The following is a 23,398-nucleotide window of genomic DNA, read 5'->3' on the forward strand; positions in this document are numbered from 1 at the left end:
AATGTATTTTGTATAATACACTATGACAACACAGTATTAGAACATTTTCAGATATTGCATTGTGTTTTTGTTGTAATAAATACTGGGGTATTTATAAAAACAGAAAAGAACTTTCTCACAAACCCATCTATGAGAGATTTAAACAGCAAGCATGAAAATGATTATGATTGTCTTGGAGAACACCCACAGTGCAGAGGTAAATTTAAAACTGATTTTTAAACATATGCTAGATAATATTGAAAACGAATAATCATTCAAATTGCAAACCTTGCTCATTTTTCCTATGACAGAGTAAAAATGTTTTAGTGAGACTTAAACTCCCTGTGCTATAATATCCATACCAAATTAGTGGTAAAAAAGCCTGATGTTAATCTAGCTGATTAGCGATGTAAGAATTGGATGTGCCTAACGTGCAATGTTGGTATTAATCTCGCACATTGTCCAGCCCTATAATATACTACAGCCATTTTTTGAATTTAGTATGGCGTGATGTTGTTCGGCACCAGTATCAGTTTTAATGCTCATGGACAACCAACACCTAGAATTGCCGTACTTTTGGTACCTTCTTGAAGTAGGTACCTGTTAGAAGAACTGATTAGAAATAAATCCTAAATTAAGATATTGTGATTGTTGGAATTCTCTCAGTGAATTTTATTTTCCTTTCAACCCTCATGTCTTGAACTTAAAGAACTTATGTAATGTTTACTGGGGAGGGCATAATAATAATAATAATATTTTTAGTGTTTATGGGGTTCAGCGAAAACCAAAAGCAATAATCCTATTGATCTTATCATTTGGTACAAGCACCATTTATAATTAAATGACCACACCTGTTTCTTTAGACACACTAATCCTTATCATTCTGGTCTATGTAGACACAACTCAAGCCATGGGGTCAAGTGGAGAAAGGAATCCAAACAGTATAATATAGTTATGTATTCTTGATCTTTTGAGTATGGGAGAGAAAAGGAGCAGGGCCAGAAGGACAGGTTTTTTTAGCATTACTTCAGGTATGTTCCTAGTCAGAACTTGTGAGTAGTGTGCTTGTTTCACACTTTGGAATGTATCTATGCAACTGTCAAAAGTTACCCTGATTCATTTGTTATTTGCAGAATGTCTCTGTTTTGTCTTGTTCGCCTTCTTGATTTGCTATTGGGGTTGAGGTAGGTTTCTCTTTAAATGGAGGCTGTGTTATGACCAGTATGTATAATCTTTTCTCAAAGATAAAAGGAGAGTTGCTGCCTTGTAAACAAATTTTGCTGTGTTGCCATTATGCTCCCAAGTGTCTAGAATGAATAAAACGTACTCATCCAAAACATATATCATATTCATAAACCCTGTTTTACCAGATCATGCAACATGCAATCTTAAGATCCATTTTTATTCACCTGTCCATGTTGTTATTTTTGTTTCACTACCATCGTCCTGATTGTGAACCATTAAAAAATATGACTAAAGCACAACAAGGTCACAAAGAAGGTGTGTGCAAAAAAGCAAGATGGGTGACACATTAAGAAACATTGAAAATGTTGAAGGGATTTAGAAGGACAGAGGAGGGTGAGGCCAAATAATGGAGGCAGGGAAAAATAAGAAGTCCTGGGAGGTGAAACTAAAGACGTTGTTTAGCTGTAAGACTAGTTTGTGAGAGATGAGGTGTGGCTGCACCAAGCACTAAAGCATACAAAGTCACTCAATTTCTTAGTGAATTCTATGAATGAAGCATTTCCTGTAACGAAGTCACTGATTTGGGACAAGCTTAACCAGTGAGTCTTGGCAGGTTTGGACATGTATGAAGCTAGCTACCTAGATGCCTAGAGTGGACTTTAATTCCACTGCAGTGGCCATGTGTCTTACCTGACAAATGGATTTATCACCAAGCCAACTCATATTAAGGTTCTGCTTTTACAAGGTATGCTTTTTAAAAAGCAGAGCTTCCTGGTAATGCTGCATGACTGAGACTGTGACATGCAGAAGGGCTGAAGTGTGTTTTATGTTCGTACCTCTTGCAGGTATGTTGTATGGGATTGATTCCTAATGTATTCAGTGTGAGGTTTTTGTAGTGTTGTTTTATGTGTCAATCCTGTGAATGTTAACCCTTATCTATTGTGTGTCCTGCACTTTAACTCCGGATCCTTTTCTTAACACGAATTTGGTATTTATAACAATGACTCTTTGCAAAATGCAGTGTTTATGGAGTACATTGATCTGTGGTGTGTTTGATATGTGAGTAAATATGCTTCTGGTGCAACATATTTTTATCAGACATTCAAACACTATTCACTTAATCTGTTTTGTTAATGTACAATGTAGCCAATGTTAAGGCTAGAGTCCTTGTCTCACCTAGCTTGTAAGGGGCTTACCCACTTTTCTGATTAGCAGTGTTAAACAATTTAATGTTAAAATATGCAATTGTTCTGAACTTTGTTAGGGGTAACCAGCTGGCAGAGGTTTTGAACGTGATCAACAGTTCAGGTTGCCAGTCTTACAAGTTACAAGTACTAAAATCAGCTTGCTTTGCTTGAGGAAGAACAAAAATCAAATTAGGTCCACCGATACCGCTCACATAAAATTTTGGGATGTTTGCTTAAGTCTGTAAAAATTCTGCAAATTTATTGGTTTAATAACAAGGACAGATTAACATATCTACACATATCTTCCGCACAGACATTTTAAGTATCGTTTTTTACAGACTCATTTAGTTCTTTTCTTGACATTTTGCTATTAATTTCAATTGTAGTCACTGGCTCCCAAAGCCAAAGCCATACTAAATATTGTTTGGTGTTTTATGTTATTTCAAAGGTGTTACTAATTAAAAACACCCAATCAGATTGCTTGTCAATTAACTTTTTAACTCAGAACAGCACTTTTAGAACTGTAATTTGGGTTTCAATTTATTATTACTTAAAATGTATGTTTTACTTAAAACTATTGACTGTTTCTCATCTGATACATATTTTTGTAAAAAAAAAAATGAAGTTCTGTTTTTTGTTATAAAACCAATAAATGTGCAATATTTTTACTGAATTCAGCAAGTACCCCAAAACTTTCTGTCAGCCCTGTGTTTAGCAGAACGATATTATATATTTTTTTATTGTGTGGAAAACTCATTATTGATCTGTGGGGCAGATTTAATAATGAATTAAAAATGTGCTGTGGTGTCGTACTTTGGGATCCATTCTGAGTCAAGTCACCACCTGTACTGTGTTTTGCAAACGGCATGTTCCATTTTGCATTTTGAACAAACATTGGATGCAATATTTCTCGTAGACAAGAATAAACAGATTCATCCCCCTCACTCCTCTCCTCCTCAGCAAATTTTATAACTGGGAACTCCCTACAAAATTTGTATATTTTGGACCCAGGGGTGTGGGTGGTGGGGGGGGCGGGGGGATGCTGGGTTACTAGCGTCCCTTACATCTTCAGATTGACAATGGCAGCCTTACTTCTAAGTCATGAATGAGGTAATAAAATCCTTGTTCTCCACTGTGAAAAAGGGATCATTGTCCAATGTAATCATCTCATTTACTGTAGTAGTTAAGTCTATAGCTCTGGTCCTGCTAATTTTGAACATTGATTGACTTTTAATATTGGCCAAGATTGTTACATCATATCAATGCTGATATCTTGATTTTTAATTAATATGTTAACCAATATACTGGTTATATATCTCTAGTAATTTCTGTATGCTCTTCATTCTGTCACCTTCACTTGCCATTTAACATGATATGAAAATCATTTGCTTCTTTTAAATGGGGGGGGGGGGGGGGGGGGCGTGGCACCAGATTCTTGATTACCTTGTGTTTTTTATTGAAAACCGTTGGGGCAGCCATTTTTCAAGCATTTTTGCCTTTGTTGCTCCTCTATCCTATACATTTTTTCCTGCCTACCCTCCATTTTTATATAGCGTTTTCAAGGTTTGCTAATGTGAATTATTACTAATACAATCTCTGTTTGAGATCAAATCTTATCTAAATGGTATTGGAGAAGAGTGATGCCTCTCACTCGATGGAGCTGTGAACCCCAATAGTAAGTAATGGTGGAGCCAGTCTGGAGGAACTAGATTATTGAGTGCTCTGCCATAATGTCAGCCATTGTTTGTCTGAGCCAAAGTTTTTTTCTCATTCGCGTGTCTGCTTACCAGGAGCAAGAGCAGGGAGAGCTGCTGCTTACTGCAGCCTAATTAGTATTGCAGGAGAAAAAGCAGAGCTGTCAAATTTCCTTTAACATGTGTCTCTCTCACATCATGTCAACATGCTGTCCAATCATAGGACCATCTAACCTGCCTTTTAATGTTTGTAAAGATGGTTTAAATTAAATCAAATTAAATAGGGATGAGTCAGCATTGTTGAATATTCAAGAATGCGTATAAAGTAAAATAATAAAATAATAATAATATATTACCTATTTTAAGTATTATTTAGCAGCAGTATGATTAGTTGTGATTTATCTGTTGTCTAATAAGTTTGTGGTTTATTCATTCTGATTTTTTTAATTATTTTTGCATGCGCTCTGTGAGAGTCATATTCATTTTCTTGTCATAGTGTGACATATTTGGGAGAAATTTAAAAATATGACTTTGGCAAAAAAGCGAACAAAAACAGACCATCGTAAGCTTAGATTTTGACAGTGAAACATAAACTGATTTTAAAGGAATTCATTTTAATTCAAAAAGATATGTTTGTTTCCATTTTAACAACAGAATATGTTGAAAAAAAATTACACAAAGTGCTTTAAAAATGTCTCAAAAACAAACAACAATATCCCAAAAATAGAAACATGTCTACACAAGAAACATTCCAGTATGTAACAATTACAGAAAATTTATGGATTTGTATCCTGTAGCTTACTCTCTGAAAATGTAAGAACATGGGGTTACTCAACTACATAAAACTAATATATTGGTCTCTAATCTCTACTAAAGTGAGTCTCTAGATTGCTTTGTGTGAGTGTAAGGTAAAGTAGTAAAGATGTCCCAATGTTCTTGGTTGATCATTTGAATACAGACTGTGTTAGCAATTTATGATCATAAGGGAAGTTGGGGAAAGAATTGAGGTTCCAGTCAACACCACTAGGGTGATAAGGAAGTAATTGAACTACACTCAACCGAAAGTCTCCATTTTGTCCTACCCCATCACTGCCTCAGGCTCCTCACCTTCCAATGAGATCACTCTTTATATGCAAATTCACTCACAATACCTACACACAGTACTTTGTTGGGGAGGGTTTTTTGGGGTATAAAGGGGGGTAAAGAGCTGTCCTTAAATTTTATTTGAGCTACCTTTCAATGCCTGTTATATGTGTAACAACAACCACAAATTTATTTTTGTATAGCCTGTTATCGCAACATTACATTGTCTCAAAGCACTTTAAAGCATCCCCACCCAACCCCCCAGTGAGTAAGCCATAGGCAGCAGTGGCAAGGAAAAACCCTAGAAGGAAGAAACTTTGGAAGGGACCAGACTCAAAGGGGGAGCCCATCCTCCAGTGGCCGGCAGGGAGAGTCAGATCGGAGAGATGGCTAAGTGCCGAGACATACTGTCCAAATCATAAAATTTGAGAGACAACCGGGGAGCAGGGGGGAGATGACAAGCCTGTGCTGACTCTCCTTCCAATCGCCAGGCAATCAAAAGTAAGGCAGCCGGTCATTCATGTATAGCATTATATTATTTTTACGGTTCAATAAACCATCATTTTGACTATGCAAGACTATGCAAGTGCATTGCTTACATTTTATTGGTGAACCAGCCTGGAGAAGGAGATAAAAATTGGAAGAGTGACCTGGGAATTTTTTGGCTGATATTTTCCTCAAGAAGAGAGAAGATTTCTTCACTTAAAAAGGAGACTGACCAGAAACTTTATTCCAAAGATACCACCTTCTTCTGTGAACCGAAGAATCCAGAAGGAACTACGCATGTGAGTATAATTGGTTTGCAATATTAGACACTGAGATGAACAGTAAAATAATATGGGAAATATGGAGTAATTCAAGACTAAGGCATGAAAAATCCCCTGACTTGACCTGTTTATTCCCCGCATTTTAACCCTATGTCCTTGAGATAAACCACTACTGTAGGTATTTTGTGTATGTTTTTACTCTGTGAAAGTTTACATTTATATTTAGAAACTGCAATGATGGAATGGGCCATTGAATATGAGGCAAAACATTTTAAGGAGGGATCTTCTGGATCTCTCACAAATAAGTTAGACCCTCTAAAGTGGCTAGAGTGGGCATGTAAGAAAAGGAATGTGAAATGTTCCAAGAAAAAGCAATAGCATGCTAACATCGAACATGTTACAGGCCTTGCTGGAAGGACAGCGAGAAAAGTGCAGACTGGCAAGTTTGCAGTCTGAGTGTGCTCTGTATAAAAATACAACTGATGTACTGAGGGAGATGATAGCAGGTCTCAAGTAAGAGAACTGCTAGTCAAGCAGAGCATTGGCTACCTGCAGAAAATAGTATTTAACAGAGGCAACTGTTAAGCTTCTCTTAGGCAGGGCCTGCAAGAGGCTAAGGAAGCTGATGCATTCCTCCGAAAGGAACTTGAGAAGTGTCAAAATGCTTATGAGGCACTTTGGTCCTGAAGTGTTAAAAACCCAGAAGTGCTTAAAAAGTATGCTGGGGATAATGATACTGCTCTAGAGAGCAAGTTGGAACAGGTTAAAAGGCATGTTGCAGCTTTGGGCATTAGACTGCCAAAGGATTCTGAATATAATGGTGATGCTTCAGATGAGGGGGCTAATGTGAGCGAGAGAGCATAGGACATACAGAAAGACAGCTGCAGAGGTTGATTGTCAGCCCGTCACTGCACATTACGAATATGAGGAGGTTCATGAGCGCATTCCACTGGCTGTGTCTGAACTGGGAAATTTGTGTGCTAATGTGAGTAAATGGTATGGTGTATCTGATTCTCGTTCATACTTAGTTGAGTTGCAGAGACAAGCCAGGGCAAATGGTCTAGGTCAGTGTTTCCCAACCCAGTCCTCGGGGAACCCAAGACTATCCACGTTTTTGCTCCCTCCCAGCTACCAGCTAATCAGGAACACTGAAAACCTGACACAGGTGCGCTGGGAGCTGAGAGGAAGCAAAAACGTGGACTGTCTGGGGTTCCCTGAGGACGGTTGAGAAACACTGGTCTAGATGACCAAGATTGCAGTAGAATGATTCAGCTAACCATACCTAGTACAATGTAGACATAGTACAATTGCTCCCTGACAATTTCAAGATGGCTGTCAATGGTCAATGGGCAAATACACAGCAAAGAGAGGCAGCATGATTAGCCATGACTGGCAATTCACAGGCACACTGGGGGAGAATTCTGGAGACTAAGCCAGAGATAGGGTAAAACCCATCCATCCATCCATCCATTTTTCAAACCACTTATCCTACTGGGTCGCGGGCGGTCCGGAGCCTATCTCGGAAGCAATGGGCACGAGGCAGGGAACAACCCAGGGGGGCCAGCCCATCGCAGGGCACACTCACACACCATTCACTTACACATGCACTCGTACGGGCAATTTAGCAAGTCCAATTAGCCTCAGCATGTTTGTGGGGGGGAAACCGGAGTACCCGGAGGAAACCCCACGACGACATGGGGAGAACATGCAAACTCCACACACATGTGACCCAGGCGGAGACTCGAACCTGGGTCCCAGAGGTGTGTGATAACAGTGCTAAGCACTGCACCACCATGCCGACCCCTAGTGTAAAACCCTGTGGCCTAAATGAATTACAAACCCACAAAAGGAATGACCCGGCATTCCTGGCATTGATCATGATCCAATAATAAATTATGCTGCTAATGTTGAATTTCAAGCAAAAGAAGGTACTTTAACCTCAGAATACATCTGAAATCTCCTCAGTAGCTGGAACGAGACAAGGCATAGTCCTTTAGGAAATGAGAAAAAGGTTTCAGCAGTAGTCACTAAGGAAGATAGGCTAGAAAAGATGTTTGTCACAATTGTGGAAAGAAGGTCATTTTAAGAAGGATTGATGGTCAAAGGGTGGAGGTGCAGCAGGACACAGGCCAATGGTACATAGAAATGGGGAATCTAGATGTAAGAAGGAACCAATCCCATTAGTATGAAATATGACTTACAAAAGTATGAACAAATTGTTACATGAAATCAAGGGAATGATAGCATGTTACTCAGAAGGATTCATGCTTTAAGTGTAAGGAGAATTCTTATTTGAAGCCACAGGAGTACCTGGCCTCTGTTAAAAAAAAATCGGGTGATGTGAATCCAGATGTGTTTGGAAGACCTAGTTTTGAAATTACACTTAGAGGCTACTGTGACAACTGGCTAGTAGACACAGGAGCCACAGTCACCCAAACACAGCTAAATAATTTAAAACTCATCCCAGTTTGGGCAGAACATGACATGTTCTCAGAAAATGTCCAGAGCATTCTGGAACACATTTTTCTATCTGAAAAACATATAAGGGGATATACCAACTAGGGGAACAAAAACAGTGGGATGATGTAAAATACAACATTGCCAAATTAAAAGAAGGGGATCAAGTGCTGGTCAAAACTTGCTTCTAGAAAGGGCTTTGATATGCAAATTGGACAGGGCCACATGCAACTGTGAACACCTATGGGGCAAGAAATCTTAAGCTTATAATCAAAGGGAGGAACGGACCAATAATGATGTGGTTCCATAATGACTAATACAAACTGTATCAGAATGTAAGATGCTAATCTGACTTGAATGCTACACTTGATGTTTTTCAGGTTTTCATCACATAAAATCATGACACAGTGGAGAAACGATTGAGGTGCCCATCCAGATTTTCCTACTCACGGTATGCTTTCCACTTGCGGACTGCAGTGACACGGCAAGCAGATACATGGTGCAAGACAATGGAATATGTTCAAAGACTTCCATTGGACAAGAACAATGTCACTGCTCTGCAGGACTAATGGGAAATGGAATTAGTAGTTGTGAGGACATTGATGAATGCAAAGGAAGTAACCCACCTTGTAGTCTCAACCAAATTTGTGTCAGTACAATTTGGAGCTTCAAATGTGATAGTAAGCTGGGGTGGGGAATGAACCAGGAGCAAAGGTTTGAGGAACAGTGTTCCACCGGTTGCCCTTGCCAGTTAATGAGGATATCACTGTTCTTTCACCCTATACATATACAAATAATGTGCAATGAGAAGTCATAACAATTGTGATGGATCTGAATGATTTAAACTCACAATGAATTGATTATTGCTTAATGCTGAATTAATGCTTGTAAAGATGATCCTACTATAAGTAAGCCTTTTGATGACTTAATGCAATGAGAATGGGAGGAATTAGGACTCAGGGATGGGCGAGAAGCAAAAAAACGAAGTACTCTTGGGGATTTGGGAGGTACACTTGGTTTGTGGAGATCTTTGTGCAATTGGATTGGTATAAAGCTTTATTCGACATAGGTAAATCATGTAACTATACCAAAATGCTCTGACAAAGGTAGATAGGTAGCATGGGATGACAGTACAGGATGTTAGCAATAGAAAGTTTAGAGGGTTAACCCTTAAACACTTATCGTGGATACATTTGCATACAATAAATGATCGCCATATACATTATCTCACCACGACCAACATAAGGCTTCAGAAATACACTGACTTTTTTGATTAGATAAGACTTGCTTTCTGCTTTCCTGAAATCATTACAGAATGGAAACATTAGGGTCCTTCCTTGGTTTATAATGTTTTAAAGTATGAGACAAGTTTTGTTGACTTTCTGTTTCTGCATGGACGCTATTTTTATGTCAGACTGGGATTAAATGCAAAATACTTTAGGAAATGTATACAAGTGGAGTTCACTTGTTCTGAAAGATGCTGCTGATCAAACCTCTAAAATTGGGTAAGTATCCATCACTCTTATGTTTTCTTTTCTAAGTATGTCTCTTACATACGTATTCAGTGGTCTGGACCTGGCCAAGGCAATCTTTTGCTTACCCAGTCTGAAGAAAATAGAAGATGTCATTTTTTTAGTCCCTAGGACAGTAGCTAGGCTACAGGCTGGCACAGGGCCAGACTGGGAGGCTTGTTTAGGGTGGAAATAAAGGGGACCCAGCATGGGGACTGTATGAAACATTGTTGCTTCAAAACGGGACACAGCTTTATATTTTTCAATAAGGGATGATCCTGTGATATACACCAAATATCAACTGCAAATAATGTCTTAGTGTGTGTGTGTGTGGGGGGGGGGGATTCAGCCATTAATGTAAATAACAAAACATTTTGTGTGGTGAGTTGGGAGGTCATGTGTTGTTATCCAATGAAACTCTACATCAATTTGACAAGTGTGTCACTGAGGCAATAATATGAGTCATTATGCAGCCACCTAACTTGATAATGGGCCAGTCATCTGGGTACCAAAAGTGTTCATTTTCCTTGATGTTGTGGCAAGTGGACAATTTTTATAAGTAGAAGTTTTATAATTAGTAATAAAAGCATTGTAATTTATCACAGTATGTGAAATTAATCATTTATTTGGTAAGTTTTACCAACAATATTTTGTTGGCTTCCGACTAGCTGCATGTTTGTTAACATTACCGAATCCCTAGCTGAAACAGTCATTAATTACAGAACATTTTTAGCATCCCCTTTAAAATGGCTTTTCCCCCCTCTCTCCCTGTTGGCTCTGCCTTTCCTTTTCTTTGATTCTGTTTCAGAAATGCTATTTAGCTAAATAAATGGCACTTAATTTATTCACAAGCATTTTTTCATACAATATTGCACTGTGCTGTGGGGTCACGACAGGGAAGATGTCTGGATCAATACTGAATACTGAATGTTTCATTTTCAGAATTAATTCTGTTTTTGTTTTTTGTTTTTACCCTGGTAATTTACTTGTCCATATTATTATAGTCAGCACAACATGAACTACTGAGGTACTACCAGGCATGGCCACCCATAAGGGGGGAGAAATGGGAAGACTACGGAAATGTAGTGATCAATTCTAAGTCGGTCAGTCCCCACCCATCGGCATATTTAATTGTCAGTGCCCCACTTTCAAATCTATGGTACCACTCATTCCCATTGCAAGCTGAGACACAGAGCAGGAAAGACAGCTAATCTGTTTTACCATCTGATTATTTGAAAGTCTGCTCTGAATGGTAGACCAGGCCACTGGGAAATCTCCCAGTACTCCCAATAACCAGTCCAGGCCTGGGCTGGCACAATGATAACAACCACCCCACCCCTATTCCTTATTAGCATGAGTATTTTATGGCTTTTCTGTCTCATGTTTATTTCAATCATATTTTTCATGGACATTAACTCTGATTTGCAGTAACATTTCAATACTTACTGACTGCAATATTACAAATAAGATACAGTAATGCAAGAAAAAATCAGGTTCTCTCTTGATTGATCATTGAACTCATGGAAGAACAAAGAAACACTGACACAGACACACGCGTGTATGTGGATTATGTATATATTACATTGTGCGGACCAAAAGTCCCCATAATCTGATAAAAACCTGTTGTTTTGAAGTTGTGGGCACCGTTCTTTGGTCCCGACAAGGGCAAATTCAATTTTATAAAAATCTGTGCTACAGACAAAAAAAATTAGTAAATGTGAAGTCTTGTATTTTAGGGGTATAAAGGCTGCTTAGGGCTGGGTTGGGGTTGTGATTATTCGGATTAGGGTTTTTTTCATAAAAAATTTATATACAGTTCCCACAAAGATATGTATATGTGTGTGTGTGGGGGGGGTCTTCAGTAACATTAGTTATCCCCTTTCACAATGAAGAATTCAACAGTGCTGTGATAATTTTACTTATTCTCATAGTTAAGGCGGAGCAGTTAAAAATATTTTTAGATTACTTACTATTTACACTCGTAACAGCGAAAGACAAATGTCTTTTGATGATCAGTTCTTGTTTGCTTCTTTGCCTCATTGTTTTAAATTTCTCACAAATACATTTTGTATTCAGTTTTCCTACTGTTATACCTTTCAATAAAAGCAAGGCAGGTTGTTTTGGTGTCTACATGTTTTTGTTTTCGATAAATGTGCTTAACCCCCCAAATTAACACTGTTTACAATTCCTTGGTTTGTTATTTACTGTTGTGGTGGACTCTATTGACTCTGCAACTAGGAAGGCTTGATTTGAATATTATATGTTTGTGAAGTTCATTTGCATTGACCTTTCATGCTTATATGTGGGCAGCAGCATGTTTTTAAGTTTTTAGTTAATGATTTACCACAATGTGCAACTGTGAAGCACATTTCCATCTTAACTCTAGATGTCACTTTATGTTTCCTCGAGAAACATTTGTGCAACTGCTCTGGATCATTCGCAAATGTACAAACTTTTACAGGATAAGTTTAACATCATACATCCCAAAATCTTTGTATAAACATGCGTACAAATGTTTTTCATCATTTTTATTCATATGAAGCTTTTGTAAATGAGCTCTCAGGTTATGTTCAGGCATAGTTCACTAACCTCACTGGAATGAAAGGAGCCTGAGGCAGGGATGGGGCAGGACAAGACTGAGACTTTCTGATGGCTATAATTCAATTGCTTCTTTATCACCCTAGTGGTGCCAACTAGAACCCCCATTCTTTCCCTAACTTCGCCCATGATCATAATTTGCTAAAACTGTCTGTATACAAATGATCAACCAAAGAACATTGGGGCATCTTCACTACTTTTCCTTACATAATCCCCCCTTAAACTTTGAGCCTCAGTGCAAAAGAAGTGAAAGGTTTACTCAGAGAATAATCAGTGGTCAGCATACAAGGGTCGGATAGGATAGCAGTGTGGTTGTCTGTCTCCACAAACTACACCATTGTTCTCTTAGGAATGTGAGATTTCCAGGCCCATAAAGGCCACCCACAGCAGATGCAGTGGCAAATGCTTTGAACTGTACATCCCAGTACATGTGCTGGTAGTTCTTCAGTGTCAACATCCCACTGATATAGTTACTGACCTGCTCTATCAATTCCTTCTCACGCTCATGCATTTTAATCAGATGAACCTTCAGTTGCTGCTCAACCTGTTGCAGGTCTTGAATCCTGTTTGTCTCAGGCAAAAGTTCAGGCTGGAGGAATTCTGCATAAGGGTCATAAACATCAATCCTGTTTTCTGTATTGTACAATTTACTGCCTCCAATGTCTATTGGGTAGATCACCTGAATACATAATGGAATTCCTACCAATATTTTAAAGCAAGAATCTCAATACAGCAGTGCATTTACTTTTATTTCGCAGATGCATTTGTCCAAAGCAACATAAAAATAAGTCAGGTAGCATGTTGCAAACATGCACCTGTCAGTTGTGTCTCAGTGGATCTTAACTGAGGGATTAGATCTTTAGTCTGTGAAATGGTGTGCCGTATGCCCTTCAGTTGCACACATAAGTTGACTTCCTCAAAAAGTCAGTATGTAAATTAATATTTGAATATATATATATATATATATATATATATATATATATATATATATATATATATATATATATATTATTTTGAATACATGCTATGACATATGGAGAAGAAACTCCAGTATTCAATATAGGACCACCAGCAACACAAAAGGGCTGACATATTGTTGTATAAAGCCTAAGTAGGTCTTATTCTGTTTAGCCAAGCCATTGGGACACTTAAATGAAATGTTCTGATTGATATGGGCAGAATTATGATTTCTTCCTAAGAGTGAAATGTGCACTGTGTAGCTACTGCTTGAAACTGATATTTTCTTGGCTAATAAATCAGGGATTCAAAGATGCTGATACATTACATTGATGGGCCAAGCTTAATGTCTATGTTTATTTTTGGGATTTTGACAGTCCTCAACTGTTTGACTGTTGAGAATGCAGACTAAACAGAAATGCCCGAGAAACAGTAAATACAGACTATTATTAGTCTGACACATACAAAATTGGATCATTTAATAAATGACATTTTCCAGGCAATGGAAAACTATTTGTAAGTATAAGAGCAATTGCATCCCCCTGCCTAATACATTATTGATGTTTTATTGTTATGTATGTTCTGTCTTTTAGCAGTAATTAGCTTGGTATTATATGGCTTTTTATATAGAAATTAGAAAAAAATGCAGCTGTGGTTTTCTACTATTTAATTGGTCATTGCAACACACATTGTATGATATGTGCAGGCTGGTGCGCCAAAAGTAAATGGTTGCAAAATCTTCACTTAACTTTGAAGAGTTAATCTTATTTTGGAGCAACAGTTCCTGAACAGTGTGGCACAGTATAATGCGTAACCTTGACTTGGTGTGTATTGCAAAATATGATTTTTTTTGGCCTCAGGGAACTGTGTTAAGAGAAAGAGATAGGTGGTGGTGGGGGGGGTTGATAATAATACTTTAAAATATTATCACTTCTTCAATTTTTTGTAAATTATTTGCTTTAAAATGTGTTTCTAAAATTTCTTTGTTTACGGTCCCATTTTAAACTGGTTGCTTTATTGATTTTATATTGTATTTCTTGGCAATTAGCTGTGAGCTTTGTTTGAGAGTGAATAAAGAAAAAGATGATACCAGAGGATCTAGTGCTGGCATCAAAACATGACCGACAGGTTGTGACCTACAGGAACTGTTTTTAAAGTACTTATAGTGAAATCTATGGATCTGGAGGGCATAATATTTAGTTGTCTTGATTTTGGACAAACCAAATTGTACAAGTTTTTCCTCCTAGAGCTTGTGTCTAACAGAAGGTGAAAGAGTGAGAAAGGAAAAGAGGTATCAGATTTCTTATGTTCTTTTTCTGGTCTTTCTCTCCACCCCCACGACACACACACACACACACACACACACACACACACATCCTCAAGCTACACCATGTTCTATTAGATTACAAACAGTGACTACTGGAGCACAGAGCAGCGCTCTGACAGTTCTGGAAAGAAAACAAGGAAGAGAAGGAAGAGACTAAGGTAGGTGAGTTACTTACATGTTTGTACACAAGATGAACCGAATGAAAAGGCCAGGATTTGGTTCCATTTGTTATCCTGCAGATTCCGTGTATGCTGAGTTTGCCTGTGCTTTGAGTTCTCTGGAAGGCTCAGCTTTCTCCTGTAGCTCAGGGTTATAGGTGTGCAAATCAGTGAAAACATGTCTGTTCTATAGCCTATAGAAGTTACGTAGCCAATTTGTGTGTGGGCGCACATCCTTGGTTTTGAATCTGAAATAGCAAGTGTGATTGCAGAAACTCCGGAGAGGATGTATTGATAAATGTATTGAAATGGTGAATATAAAGTTTGGTTTAAAAGGGATACAAGGTACTAACCTTCATATGCAGGTCTAAAGTGCATGTACTCTGCCGTATTCTCCATTTAGATTTAAGAAGGAAGGTCAATTTTTCTTGTAGCTGCCCATCTCTTATCATAAGTAATCTTTGGTTTATAAGTTATTTAATTAATTTTTATATTTTGCATTTATTGTATCTCATGTTAATTGTACCCAAAGGGTTTCATATCCAGTTGTTAAATTATTCATGCTTTTTAATGGGTTGAATGGATTGTTTAATTTTTTTATGACCTTTTCTAAACTCAGACACAACAATTAAGATCATTTTTGAGGCATTTCTCTTATTTAATTATATAAAAAATGTATAATTGCTAAATGTACCATATGGAGTGGGCAGGAGCCCATGGTCACCACAGGTGTCAAGTATAGACAAGAAAGGACTTAAGAAATTACAGGCCAGTTTCTAATTTCTAATATCAAACCTGAACACGCAATGCTGCAACTGGGATTCTTGTGGTAGAAAGGGATGGGATATCCCGAAGGCAAGGTGTGGTACCAGTCCAGTTCCACCTTGCAGAAATTATGATGACAATAATCATGATGATGGTGATTTCTTTCTTAGCTGCTTAAAAATACCTTATTTAAAATAAACGTCTTATATAGCCTACCAATTCACATTTTAACTGTTGTTGAAATTATTGTTGTATTATGCAATTTTAAACTTTACACAGCCAAATTAGCTGTGTAAATAACGTATGTTACCAACTTAATGGTAACGTAACTGATCCCATAGTTAGTACACTACCTGCTGCTGACAGTTTAATGTATCCATCCTTTTTGCTGTTGATAAATGGTATTATATGGCTTTTTATATAGAATAATGGTATTATATGGCTTTTTATATTTGTCCATGGTATGGAAGATGCCTGGCAGATGCAGTGTCATCTAGTCAGCAGCCTTTGGCAGTGAGGGGCACTGCGAGAGGAGAGGACCACTACCCCCTATCTCTCACTGGAATGAATCCCCTCTCTGTGTGATCCAAAGGCCTGGCTGAGCCCTGGCACTGGGTAAAAAGTTACTTGGGTACCAGGGCGGTCAATGCTGGCAGTGCCCCACAGGTTGGGAGAGGTGCACAAAAGCCTTATTACGATGGATGGTCAGACAGGAAGAATACCCTGTTTGTCCCAGATGAATGTGAGCTTTTAGGGCTTGTATCGGGGAGTACATGCACACCCAAATATCTCCTCCATATATTTTTTTCTCACCTAAAGGTTAACTTATTCACTGTTTGTCAGCAAAGAAAATGTATTGTCTTTAAGAACATGCTCTGCCTGTATGAAGTGTAGACAAATTATTCAGAGCGACCCTCCCCATCTGATTAAGGTCAGTTAAAGGATTATGGTACTCTAGGTGTTTGAGTACTGAATCCAGCACGCAACATAGAGAGAGAGAAAACCACCCTGCAGGAGTTTTAGGTGTGATGATTAATTGTTGGCTTCTAGTGTCCCAACTCAGCTCACAAAAAACAAAAGAAAACTAGACAAGTACTGGCACAGTATTAACAAATGGAATCTAGTTTAAGGGATGATTCAGATCAAAACGCCAGTCCAACAGTTCATCAGTAATCAAACTTTCGGCTTAACCTTTGGCTCAGTGCAATAACCACAAACTTCCAACATATGATTCCAGATCCTTCTAATATTTGTTTTAACACCAGTAATGCAAATACGGTAATAAATGACAGTAGTGTTGAGTGAGTATATGCAGCAATAAAAAGTAGGGGTGTAAATTGTTGGCAAATCTATTATTAGATTTGATTACAATTATTGTGGGAACAATTCAATGCACTGGAAATCCTAAATTTTTATTACAATTTGATTCGATTAATTGTTTACCCAATTAATCTAAATGAAAACCTTTTTTTAAAGGTATCTCAAAAAATGTCACATATTACCTTGGGATTGAAATTATACACCAGTAATTGAATACAAAGCAGAATCTCAGAACATATTTTTCATTATCATTAAACAGGGAGAAGATGCCATTGTAAACTTGTCAAAAGGCCAGTTACTTAAATCCGTCATCCTCCACTGGTGCTGCTAATTTTGAATGTCAATAAAGTTTACATATCAACCAAGAATGACATATTGGACCATCACAGATATCTTGATTTTTAATGAATATCAGCCAGTATCAATATGTTAACCAGTATGTTGTGCATCTCAAAGGCTACCATTACTACTCATTTGTAGACCACTCTGCACTACAAAAAAAGAGTGTTTCCCAAAAGCATCATAGCTCAATGATGATCAAGTAGTGCTTCCTTTCTGATTCCTTTAAGAGCTTTACTTTGTCATCCTACATTTCAGAAATGTACATGTTGGTACTGCTGCTTTATGTATCTGCCTGCAGCAAGTAGCGAGCGTCCCTAAAGTAGCAGTATCTTTGCTTTTACTGCCGAAAATCAATTGTGATTTTACAGATCGATGCATTCACTTGTCACTTTAATTCATCATGATGGATCAATGCATCTTTACCCTCCTGGTAAAAAGTAAATTCATTAAATAAATCATTTTTTTGATGAAAAACATTATTCCACAAACACACATAAAGTTCATATTTCCATCATTCAAATGGTGGTGCTTGTTGAGGTTCAGGCTCGGGCAGGACCTTACCTTGCAATTGCTAATGCTAATGGTATTTGTCACCTGTGGCTTACTCACTGGGGGCTTTGGGTGGGGATGCTGTAAAGCGCTTTGAGATGATGTAATATTGTGATAATGCGCTATACAGAAATAAATTTGTTTGTTGGTTCCAGAAAAAGTTCTAGGGAGACAAGTAATGTAAGAAGAAAGAAAATAAACCTTAACAGGGTCCTGCAGAATTTTATTGGCAGCTCAAACAAAGTTTAGTAAACAGAGTTGTAAAATTATCTACTTTACAGTAAATGGTTTACCAGAATCTGGTTGATACTGTAACAGTGTACATCATATTTAATTTCTAAAAGAAATAAGTAGCATGCAGACAATAGTGTCTTGTCAATGAAATGGTCAATGGATTGTTTGGAAATGGTTAGTCCAGGAAAATGATGATTTGATGCATTTGTCGGTGGTTTATTTCAGCTGTTCCACTATCTGCCATAGGTATAGGATGCATGTCCATTGTTTTTTGAGCAGAGTAAATCAAACTGCTGTTCTGCCCATTACAAATTGGAGCAAGGATTTTGGCAAATAGATTTAATGAAAAGAATGTAGCCTTCTGAAACAGTAGGTGGTTTATTGTTGTTAGTTAACTGGAGCACTTCTCTTCACAGCTTAATTAAGATTGCTACTAACCCTATCCAGTAGACATTTGGCACCTTGTGAGGACTGTTGTTGTTCCTGCAAGTGACTTGTCACACTTTGATCAGCCATGTTTGTTCAGATAACTCAAGTTTCTCTGCAAATGATGGAAGAAAGTCTGAGGAAAGTAGACATTTTCATCTCTACTGTTTTATCCTATTTTATCTGTGTTTTGTTTGTAGGTATTTCAAAACATATAAAGCAAATCACTTGACTATAGGAGTCAACAAATAAATAAATGTAACACATTAAATTTCCATCCATCAGTTTTCCATTACTGATTTTCCAATATGAAGGTCAGTCTGGAGTCATACTCTAGGAACAACATGAAAAGCCGCAAGAAACCTATAGGAACACAGAGAGGACATTGAGACTGTACAGGTGTGTAGCCACGGTGCCATTCACTGGGCCTCTACACTTGCTGGACTTTATTATTATTAAAGTCTTAAACTATATAATTATTGTAAGTCTTATCTATAATTATATATGAAACAAATGATGATTTATTAGGCAAACAAAAAGAACACAGCCATAACTAATACTTCCATATGTAAATTGGATATTAAATTAATTGGAAACCCAAGTATATTTAAGAGTGAGTTATAAATACTCTTATTTAGATTAATTTTAGAGATGTTTTTCTCCACAACATTGTGAAAGTGAGGATATGAAAGTAGGGTCAACCAGTCACTGGAGCAGTTGGGATTAACTTACTCATAAGCCCAACAGTGAAATCACTGTTGCAGACACAGGATTTGAGCTACTGATCATGATCACAGAGCAAAACCCCTATCGATTTTAGCCCTAATTCATTTGGAGGGCTAATATTTTTCCTAAAAAAACAGAATAGAGGAAAAATGTTTATACAGCCCTGGAAAAAATTGAGACCACAGCACAATTATTTGTTTCACTCATTTCTGAATTTAAGGGTGTGCATCTGTGATTAATGTAATTTTGTTGCAAACTGCAGCCTGGTTCCTCCCTGTTTCTCATCAATGAAGGGCTTCTTTCTTGCTTTATGGGAATTCAGTCCTGCTTCTAGGAGCCTGAAGGTCACTTGATTTCATCCTCCGATTCATGAGAAATTCTCAGATAAGTTAACAGTCATCTCCGGCATTAGAAAGTTGCTTCCACTCTTTACCTGACTGATTTTGTGTCATTCCCAGTGTCTCCTGCTTCACTTCATTCTTGTGTGCTGCTGTCATTAAACCGGGATTTAAAAATGTAGATTTGTTGAAAAACCCGGGTTCGAGTCTCCGCCTGGGTCACATGTGTGCGGAGTTTGCATGTTCTCCCCATGTCATCGTGGGGTTTCCTCTGGGTACTCCGGTTTCCCCCCACAGTCCAAAAACATGCTGAGGCTAATTGGAGTTGCTAAATTGCCTATAGGTGTGCCTGTGTGTGTGAATGGTGTGTGAGTGTGCCCTGCGATGGGCTGGCTCCCCATCCTGGGTTGTTCCCTGCCTCGTGCCCATTGCTTCCGGGATAGGCGCCGGACCCCCCCGCGACCCAGTAGGATAAGCGGTTAGGAAAATGGATGGATTTGTTGAAAATATAGAGTGGTCTCTTAATTTTTTCCGTGGCTGTATATTTCTCCTTAATAAGAATATCTTTTTCTTGTATAGGTTTTGATTTTGTGAGTTCTCTGTCACAATGTAAACTCATATTTCAATGAGAACATTTCCTCAAAGTAAGCTTTCTGTAAAGGATTTAGGGAATGCACATAATCCCCATATCACAGCAAAACAGCAATTGTTTAGGGAAGCTGTAACTACGCCTTTGCATTGTTTTCTCAATATTTATATCAAAGCAGATTCATTATGGATGGAATAAATACAATATTGGTCTTTTTTCAAAATATTTTGAAACAGGAAAAACTTGAAAACAAATGTTATCGTTGACTTTTCCAGGTAAACATTTAACCTTTTCATTTTTATTGCTGTTTGTATAGTTCCAGATACTTTTCCATTCTACATTGCTACCTAGGGAAGTTCTCCCATTCTATTCTATCACTGCTACCCATGACAAATTCTTTGCATTAATGTGTACTACATGCATGTGTGGGACTGCACGTCATCAACCTGGGGTGTCGCCAACTGGGATCCCAAGGTGTTTTGTCATGTAGTGGGCACAGCAACGAGCTGCACCAGGGCATGCTCCCCATCCCGAACTGACCTCATATATACTAGACTAGTAACACATGACTCTAATATGGAAGTACCCGAGAAGGTTGCTTTGTATGGCAAAGATTTGTGATTTGCCTCCCATTTAATGATTTTATTAATGGATGATAAGTAGAAAAGGTCTTCAATTAAGGAAAGATTCATAAAGCCATTTTATTGTGTTTTTTGCAAAGATCTTAGTGTGTCATAATCTTATTTTCTTACCTTATCTTATAGATGGAGCCAATACCCTTCATTATAGTTTGCTACCCCCACATTCATTTTGCTGTATATTCTCTTAAATTTCCATACGCTTTTCTCTACTTTCCTAGTGAGGTCAACTTGTTCATTGGGCATGATAATAACCAAGAGTAAAAAGAGAAATTTTGTCCTAGTGGTGCATTGCCACATGATTGCCATTATTGTGCATGAGTATCAGGAAATGACAGAAGCTTTAGTCTTAACGTTTTTTGCCATTAGAGTTTTTTTCTGGACATTTAACAACATTGAAAAAATAGTTTATTTTCAAAGGCAGCAGTACAGCATGAACTGCCCTACTATCATATGTGCTATCATTGTTCTCAAACTACCATGTGTTGATGTCAGTAAAGTGTTCAAGGTTAATTTTATTTAGGTAATCGGTTGGTTGTTTTTACATTAAGCATTTTATATTGTTCTTGTTCATTCTCCAGAGCTGTCACAGGTGCACAGCAAAACAGAGGAAAATCCCTTCTTTTAGGCACGGGTGAATTGTCTGTCAGATTACAGCTCTGGAGTGATAATACATGAATCATACATTCTTGCTCAGCCCTGTCCTGAGTTTTGCCCTAGGGTGGTGGAGGACGGGAGATATAAGTTTGCTGGTGCTGTGGTTGAATACCAAGAGGATGAGCTATCTGACTGAGAGAGGCGTCTTTGTCTGAACACCTTCAGTATAGACCTGGCCGCCAGCCTTAGAGACCACAGGTGATATCCCACTTAATCCCTCCCCACTGAGTATTTATCAGCCCTAAGGCTAGTAATTTATGAAATAAACCACATTACAAAATTCAATGTTCAAATACCAGGATATGAAAATGGGCAGGTGAGTGTTGCCTGTCTTGACCTACAGAAAACAAGAAGTATGCAGGTCCCATTTATGTAGAAACTATCACAGATGTTTTTTAAGATGGGTAGTCGATGGCAAAGAAACCTAGCACAAACCAAGACTGATGCATGATCGGCTCCTATCAGTTCCCATCCTCTCCCGTCGATTGTGAAAATTTGCACTGGAACAGGTGAGCACAACGGTTGACATACAAGCCAATCAGAGAGTTCAGTTTCATAACTAGCTTTGACGCTGATTCACAATGCTAAACAGACCCACCGTGTCTGGCCGTGGCACACACAGCAGCCTGACAGGTAGTCACCAACTCCAGTGGCTGAAAATCTGTTTGGCATGTTCCATGCTTTAAAGGGACAAATTTAATATCAAACAGTAACAGGGTGTTTTTAATGATAGTGTGGTTATGTTCTGAAATATAATATTAAGTTAAAGATCACACCTTAGTGGAACAGAGGGAGTTATGGTGGTGAGTTTCAGTTTTAAGATAACCAGACAATGGTTCTTGGCATGGAGCAGCTGTTCAAACTGCCAGTATTTATATCTGCACTGTTGTTTGTCCTGGCACTGGTTATGCACACAGGTTCCCCTAGCTGTACTGCAATGTGTGGTGGGTGAAAGGTTTCTCTGGGCTCCAACATACTACCAAGAAACACCAGTCACTGACTTACCTACAGGTAAGCTTAAGTATAAGTGCAACTCTCAAAAATGCATTTAGTAGCAAACTAGAAAGTAATGCAAATTCTGCTTTAATGTAGGTTAGAAAAGCAAATATCGTTTCATCTCTAAAAATATCAAAATATTTTAAGTAATATATGAATTTAGACCAAAAGCCTATAATCTGCAAAATGCTTAGCCTGAGTTTCTTTGGGAAGGTTGTCATTTAAGTTTTGACATCAGACATATGTGATTATACAGTATATTTAAGGACATAAATTGGCCTCAGAGAAATTAAGTTTCCTTTTATATAATCTCAGTTTTCACATATGGCTTTGAAATAGATTTTTCAGTCATTTTGATTTGTGGTAAATTAGAGACTAATGGTCTGGGAAAAAATCACAGGGTAATGTTTTGGTATAACAAGTTCGAGATCATGCCACCATTTCTAATCACTTGCTTCAAGGAATTTTGCAACTTTGCTTGGCATAAGCTATTAGAAGATGGATAGATGTATGGATGTTTCAAGGGCACATATACAGTATAAATGCTCTCCAGTCTTTGGCAGGAAACCGAGAACAGATTGCAAAGTGCTCCACATATCTTCAAAACTGTTCCAGGATCTATCAATTGACTCATCTTATTTTGCTGAGGAATCTGGCAGGAATTAATTTAATAATTTAATAAGCTTAATTAATTTAATAAGCGTGTTTATTTATTTTTGTATTTCTTTACCATTGACTCTCTTTACTTCAGATGCTGAGTAGACCAGAATATTTTAGTTTTAATTTTTTTGTTGAACATAGCAACAGTCTAGCATTTTATTTTCTTTGTTTGTTTCACTGGGAAATAATTTTGCTAACAAGAGACATCTACATTAAAGAGGAAAATGTTTGTGAGTAATAACTGTGGTTCCTGTG

At 37.9% G+C, this 23,398-nt stretch overlaps 1 protein-coding gene across 5 annotated transcripts in view; it reads left to right on the top strand.

Annotated features, from left to right (window-relative positions):
* Window positions 1-1,726: 1,726 nt before the first annotated feature.
* Window positions 1,727-23,398, top strand: part of plekha6 (pleckstrin homology domain containing, family A member 6) — a 104,900-nt gene continuing 83,228 nt past the window's right edge. Inside the window, exons 1-2 of one of the 5 annotated variants that reach the window (XM_049022499.1) lie at window positions 1,727-2,009; window positions 14,802-14,907. The gene's annotated coding sequence lies outside the window, so the exon portion shown is untranslated. The remainder of the gene's footprint in view (window positions 2,010-14,801; window positions 14,908-23,398) is intronic. The other 4 variants (XM_049022497.1, XM_049022501.1, XM_049022498.1 and 1 more) reach the window with 4 other exon arrangements.

Source organism: Brienomyrus brachyistius, chromosome 8 (genome assembly GCF_023856365.1).
Source record: "Brienomyrus brachyistius isolate T26 chromosome 8, BBRACH_0.4, whole genome shotgun sequence".
In the NCBI taxonomy this organism is placed as follows: domain Eukaryota; kingdom Metazoa; phylum Chordata; class Actinopteri; order Osteoglossiformes; family Mormyridae; genus Brienomyrus; species Brienomyrus brachyistius.